This window comes from Thalassophryne amazonica, chromosome 18, assembly GCF_902500255.1.
Source record: "Thalassophryne amazonica chromosome 18, fThaAma1.1, whole genome shotgun sequence".
NCBI classification, from domain to species: domain Eukaryota; kingdom Metazoa; phylum Chordata; class Actinopteri; order Batrachoidiformes; family Batrachoididae; genus Thalassophryne; species Thalassophryne amazonica.
The window spans coordinates 2274020-2279963 of NC_047120.1; the positions used below are offsets into that span (position 1 = coordinate 2274020).

Genomic DNA, 5944 nt, shown 5'->3' on the forward strand with positions numbered 1-5944 from the left:
AGCTTTTTCTTGGTTCATCGACACATATACAACATGGAGATCGCTTAGCTTTCCTCTGGAAAAAAATCTGAGTGAAAATCTCAGCCCCCCCGCTGCATGCGTCGCGTCAGGGCGTAGGGAGGCGTTGACAACATGACTGACGACACACTGGGAGTTGCCTGACGCGTATAAAGCATGCAGTGTGAAAGGCCCTTTAGTTACTAGTTTCCATAAATACAGCATGTTTATAATACACTGTGCAAAAAAAAAAAAAAAAAAGCCAAAACTTTATTGAAGTGAAGAGGATCTAACAAACAGAAAACATTAACTCACTTCTTTGAGTGACTTTACTGGAAGCCCCATTACTTCCAGGCACTGCTTGTAATTGGTTCAAGCACACACTTCTGGTTTAGCTGGCCAACCTTCGGATAATCGTGTCAGCAGTGTCCACATTGTTCTCTCTCCTGTTATGTCTGGGAACCGACACTTTCAGGGATGGTCCAAGGATGTAGTGCATCAACTTTGTCATTCAGCTGTTTGATACTGTGAATGATGTCATTCTGCTTCTCCTGGAACACAAAATGTATATAGATCCACATGTTACAGCCTTAATACAGAAGTTCCCACTTTTTTATTAAATCCTATGCTTCACAAATGATTAAGCCAATGCTGTTGATGCCTTTCATCATGAGCACAGACAAATCTGTGAATGAACTGAGTGATGAAAGTGAGCTATGGAAAAAAAACTTGAAAGATCTTGACAAGGCCCTGGTGGGGTCTGGTGGTTGTCCCCCAGAAAAATGTGAAATCTCAAATGCATTCTGGTGCTTACTCAGGTCTATTCCAAAAGAATCTCCAAAAATTAATTTTTTTGTTGGCACAGGTCAGTTTTTCCACAACAGATAAGGTGGTAAACCTCAGTAGTACAGCATAGAAGTCCTTATGTTTCAAGTGTATGGTACCATAGACAGTATGCACACACTATGCAAATGAAACATTATGCAAGGGACACAATTTTTTTATATAAGAAATTCTGAAACTTTATATTAGCAATAAATAAATGTTTATTGAGTAACAGGGCCTGTAAATTATTTCTTTAAGGAAGGAAAGTTAGCATATACAACTTCATTACTGACAGATTTTACTCTATTTTCAAATTATATCCCAAACAGAACAAAGTATTTCTTGCCAGAAATGTTTGAATATTTTGCTTGCTGAACATGAATTTTAGAATCTACTGGCACAAGACACTATACATGTTATGAGTCGGACGCAGCTCGGAGAACCGACCAGCGTTTGAAGGACCCAGTATGAAATAAGCAGAGCACGGTACAAAGGCTAACTGAATTTAATACATAACAGTGATAATAACAAAAGATAATATAACAAAAAGGTGCGGCCTGGCGTGGTGCGCTCCCAGCAGCGCTAACGGTCCGGAGCCAGAAGCTGTTTCGGACCCAAGGACCCCGCCGACACCCCCCAGGTGGCCGCAACAACCGAGTCTGTGAAAGAAGGAACCATTATGTGAGTCCACACTCTACACACAGAACACTTAAAGGTGTACAAACAGCAAACACTTCCTGGCTTGATTACTGATCAGCTTCCCAACCTGCAGGCATGGAACATCCCGTTCACAAAACTCCACCGCAGTGGAAGCTGATACATGACTAACATACAGCTCAATACAATAAGGTGTGAGGGACACCACATTTACTGACTGTATAACTGTTAGTCACAAAATCCAACGTACCTCAGGAAGTGTGCTGACGAGCGTGAGACCTCACCCCCTCCTCTTTCACAGACCGTGCATCAAACCTGGACATTCTCAGCGTCCGCTGCTGATGAGATGGCTCCCAAGACGACGATCTCACCCGTCTGGTCACAAGGTCGAGTCTCTGGCAAATACACACTGTGCACTCCAGTCTTAAATGCCAACATGTTCCAATCCATCCAGATGCACCTCAGCTGTGAGTCCTGACGAGTCGCAGGTGATCAGGGTGAAGTCCTAACAGCCTCAGCAACACAGCCACTCAGTCCCAAATGCACGCCACCTGGGAGGAAACCAAACGACAAACAAACCGGCAGCCAGGCCCCCCAGCCATATAACAATACAATCTTATTTAACCATTATAGTACAAACCTCTGCATAATCGGGCTGATGTGAATCAACTGCAGGCAGACACTCAACCCACTGATCAGATGGAGGATTCACTGATTCAACAACTCTTACAGCAGCCGGCGTGGTTGCTGTTGGGGGGGGAACAAGCAATAATTCAAAAATATTATCACAAGCTTCTTCATAAAGTCTCTTTCTGGGCACTGACATTACTTAAATTTCAAATGTGTTAACACCTAATAAAAGAGAGTATATATTTTAGTCATGTTTTAGTCAAAATATTAATTAGGCCTGTGCCTCTCTGTGGCTAACGTTAGCTCCATGCTAGTCAAAAATGTGTTGGTTTGGTTCCCATTAATCCATGGCTGGCATAATCAAGCTTCAAGCAAGTTTTGTTATTTGTGGCTAAAACGAATTTGTGCTCACATCAGGTTCCGTTACCTTCTTTTGATAGTCACAGCGTCGATATCACGGCACAAAGCCATTTGAAGCTAACTGCTACCTCATGGTAGCTATGTGGTGGTTCTTTGTGAGGAATCAAAGAGATTACAGCATGCCATAGGTATTAAAGGCACTGCGCTGCGGTGGTTTGAATCATATTTGTCTAATAGATTACAATTTGTTCATGTAAATGGGGAATCTTCTTCATAGACTAAAGTTAATTATGGAGTTCCACAAGGTTCTGTGCTAGGACCAATTTTATTCACTTTATACATGCTTCCCTTAGGCAGTATTATTAGACGGTATTGCTTAAATTTTCATTGTTGCGCAGATGATACCCAGCTTTATCTATCCATGAAGCCAGAGGACACACACCAATTAGCTAAACTGCAGGATTGTCTTACAGACATAAAGACATGGATGACCTCTAATTTCCTGCTTTTAAACTCAGATAAAACTGAAGTTATTGTACTTGGCCCCACAAATCTTAGAAACATGGTGTCTAACCAGATCCTTACTCTGGATGGCATTACCCTGACCTCTAGTAATACTGTGAGAAATCTTGGAGTCATTTTTGATCAGGATATGTCATTCAAAGTGCATATTAAACAAATATGTAGGACTGCTTTTTTGCATTTACGCAATATCTCTAAAATCAGAAAGGTCTTGTCTCAGAGTGATGCTGAAAAACTAATTCATGCATTTATTTCCTCTAGGCTGGACTATTGTAATTCATTATTATCAGGTTGTCCTAAAAGTTCCCTGAAAAGCCTTCAGTTAATTCAAAATGCTGCAGCTAGAGTACTGACGGGGACTAGAAGGAGAGAGCATATCTCACCCATATTGGCCTCTCTTCATTGGCTTCCTGTTAATTCTAGAATAGAATTTAAAGTTCTTCTTCTTACTTATAAGGTTTTGAATAATCAGGTCCCATCTTATCTTAGGGACCTCGTAGTACCATATCACCCCAATAGAGCGCTTCGCTCTCAGACTGCAGGCTTACTTGTAGTTCCTAGGGTTTGTAAGAGTAGAATGGGAGGCAGAGCCTTCAGCTTTCAGGCTCCTCTCCTGTGGAACCAGCTCCCAATTCAGATCAGGGAGACAGACACCCTCTCTACTTTTAAGATTAGGCTTAAAACTTTCCTTTTTGCTAAAGCTTATAGTTAGGGCTGGATCAGGTGACCCTGAACCATCCCTTAGTTATGCTGCTATAGACGTAGACTGCTGGGGGGTTCCCATGATGCACTGTTTCTTTCTCTTTTTGCTCTGTATGCACCACTCTGCATTTAATCATTAGTGATCGATCTCTGCTCCCCTCCACAGCATGTCTTTTTCCTGGTTCTCTCCCTCAGCCCCAACCAGTCCCAGCAGAAGACTGCCCCTCCCTGAGCCTGGTTCTGCTGGAGGTTTCTTCCTGTTAAAAGGGAGTTTTTCCTTCCCACTGTAGCCAAGTGCTTGCTCACAGGGGGTCGTTTTGACCGTTGGGGTTTTACATAATTATTGTATGGCCTTGCCTTACAATATAAAGCGCCTTGGGGCAACTGTTTGTTGTGATTTGGCGCTATATAAAAAAATTGATTGATTGATTGATTGATTGAATCCCAGTCGACGAGCGTCCAGCGTTAGTCTCCTCTTCTGCTCTCAGTGGTCTCTTAATCACAGTACAGAGACTGAACAGGCGAATTAACTTGTGGAACACAAACTTCTATTTGCTAAAACACAACGGAGTTGAGTGCAGTAACTCAGTTAAGTCTTCTTCTTCTTCTAATAGATTCCGGCAGGCTGTACGCTGGCGTAGCATAATGCTGCCCCCCACAGGTAATAGTTAAATACTTTATCTTATGTTAGACTCTCAAATAGAGGTTGGTGGAATGGAGGAACTTAATCACAGCTTTGTCCACTAAATGCGAGTAACTACCCTCAGAAAAAATTGACCTAAAAGAAAACAGTCAATCCACAGTCTGACAAATCTTTAAACAATTTCCGCCTATCACTAGAATACATAGGACAGCACATTAAAACATGATGAACACTTTCCAACTGACCACACTGACACAACCCATCTGGATGTTTTCCAATCACTTTTAAATATGCTGCCAACCCACAATGCCCCAGTCTCAATCTAATCAATTTGACTTGATCCTTACGACAGGATGAGGAGAGGAGTCTCTTATTTTTAATCGAAGGCTGACACATAAAATAGTGCCTCCCTACCGACTCACTCTCCCACTGCTTTTGCCACTTCTGATCACTCAACTCTTTAAAAATACTATAACAATCAACCTTTCCCAAAGGGATATTAGCATCAACTTTATTTTTCAGAAGGGACTCTTTGGCCAATGAATCTGCAATCTCATTACCTATAATGCCAGAGTGCCCAGGAATCCAAGTGAAGGTTACACAACAGCCAGCTGACTCAACACGATGGAGGCAAGACAGAATCTCTAGCACGAGGTCAGGACGAGCTCCTCCTGAGGCTCCGCCCATCAAAGCTTGCAATGCAGCTGCAGAATCAGAATAAATATGACACTCAGGTCTGTTACTTTGTACCCACTCTAACGCCCACCATATGGCTGACAGTTCCATCGAACATACAGAAGAACAATTAGTAACACGGGTACTCTGCCTTATCTGGTTATCCATAACAAACCCCAAAGCCTGCCCTACCAGAGCTTGGATCCCGAGACCCATCTGTAAAAATGGGACACATACTAACTGTATTCTGAGATATAAATCGATTTACTAAATTGCTGGCTACTGTCTTATTCAGCCCCAGAAGGTCCAACTCAACATCTGGTACAGGCAAAACCCAAGAAGGAATAGGAGACCACACTGGCCCTATCACCTTATTTCCCTTGACAGCCCTTTTAGCGACCTGCCGGACATCAAAAAGGAAATTAGATTTATCCTTCTTTTTAGTAAATTCATAACTCTTCCAATAAACACTTCGCGGATGAGTTATGCGCAAGTCCTGACAGCCTGGCCCAGTACTGAAGACCCAACTTCTCTCTCCTAATACTCAAAGGGGTCTCTCCCATTTTGACTAACAGTGCTGGGATAGGAGTAGTTCTAAAGGCACCACTACAGATTCTTAGGGCTTTTGCTTGGATCCTATCAAGCTTGAGAAGTCTGGATTTAGCCGCAGCACCAAAAACAAAACAACCATAATCCAGTGATGACCTTATCATTGCTCTATAAATCATGTGCAGCGTTGACCTTTCTGCCCCCCAATCACTACCAGACAGACTACGAAGTACATTATTAATCTTTTCACATTTCACAAATGTGGGTGGTTGGCTCTCACTGCAGTATTGTATCACTTCCGGTTCCGGAGCACAGCGGTGTTTTTCTGTATCTGTTAGCTGTTTAATCTGCGCAGTTAGATTGATCTAGTTATCTAGATTACGA

General features: G+C 42.4%; 1 long non-coding RNA gene across 1 annotated transcript; it reads right to left on the bottom strand.

Annotated features, from left to right (window-relative positions):
- Positions 1 to 514: 514 nt before the first annotated feature.
- LOC117530261 lies at positions 515 to 2612 on the bottom strand. The gene is made up of 3 exons (XR_004566270.1): positions 2537 to 2612; positions 2120 to 2226; positions 515 to 548 (listed from the first exon to the last, which is right to left on the bottom strand). It is a non-coding gene; the product is annotated as an uncharacterized LOC117530261 (long non-coding RNA).
- Positions 2613 to 5944: the final 3332 nt, after the last annotated feature.